A 652-nucleotide genomic window follows, 5' to 3' on the forward strand; every position below is an offset into this window, starting at 1 on the left:
GGAAGGTAGCTAGCTAGTTTTCTCAATTCACTAATGATCGACCATTCAATCACCATTAACTGATCTACTTGCATCTAGGAGAGGCCCAGTGGAGTCTGCACAAAAAAGGTTGAGTTACACATGAAAGGGCGTACGTACAAGTTAACTGATGTGTCAAGCTCGTGCATAAATTGATCATAAAAAACTAAATCAATTGTATCGCTTTTATTTGTCGGGGAACTAACCAATGATCTTGAGGGTCACCTTTGGCTCTTGTTCATATCTGCTCTGTAGCTCTGGAAAGCCCCGAGTAATTGGTGTCTTTCCTTTGCCGCTGCAGTGATTGTACTCCTATATAACATTAAGAATGCACGCACTGCAGCCAGAAGCTGGCTGCTCGCTCTGACTGCTTTCTACCAACCGCTGAGTCGATCCGATCCATGAACCGTTGGCTGCCGGCATGCAGGGAAATTCCTTCCTTGTCTAAAAATATGACAGTGCCTGCTAGAAGCAGTGCATGTCCGTTGGGGCCATTGATGGCCATGTCGTATTCTTCTTCTTCAGCACATAATCCGGGTGCGTAGCTAGCTGGTGGATGGTCGCCAGTGCGTTCCCGTCGTCACGCTCCCTGACTGTGATGTGCTCCACGGCCTTGCAGCAGCCCAACACTTGC

The sequence above is a fragment of the Triticum dicoccoides genome, chromosome 3B, assembly GCF_002162155.2.
Source record: "Triticum dicoccoides isolate Atlit2015 ecotype Zavitan chromosome 3B, WEW_v2.0, whole genome shotgun sequence".
NCBI lineage: Eukaryota > Viridiplantae > Streptophyta > Magnoliopsida > Poales > Poaceae > Triticum > Triticum dicoccoides.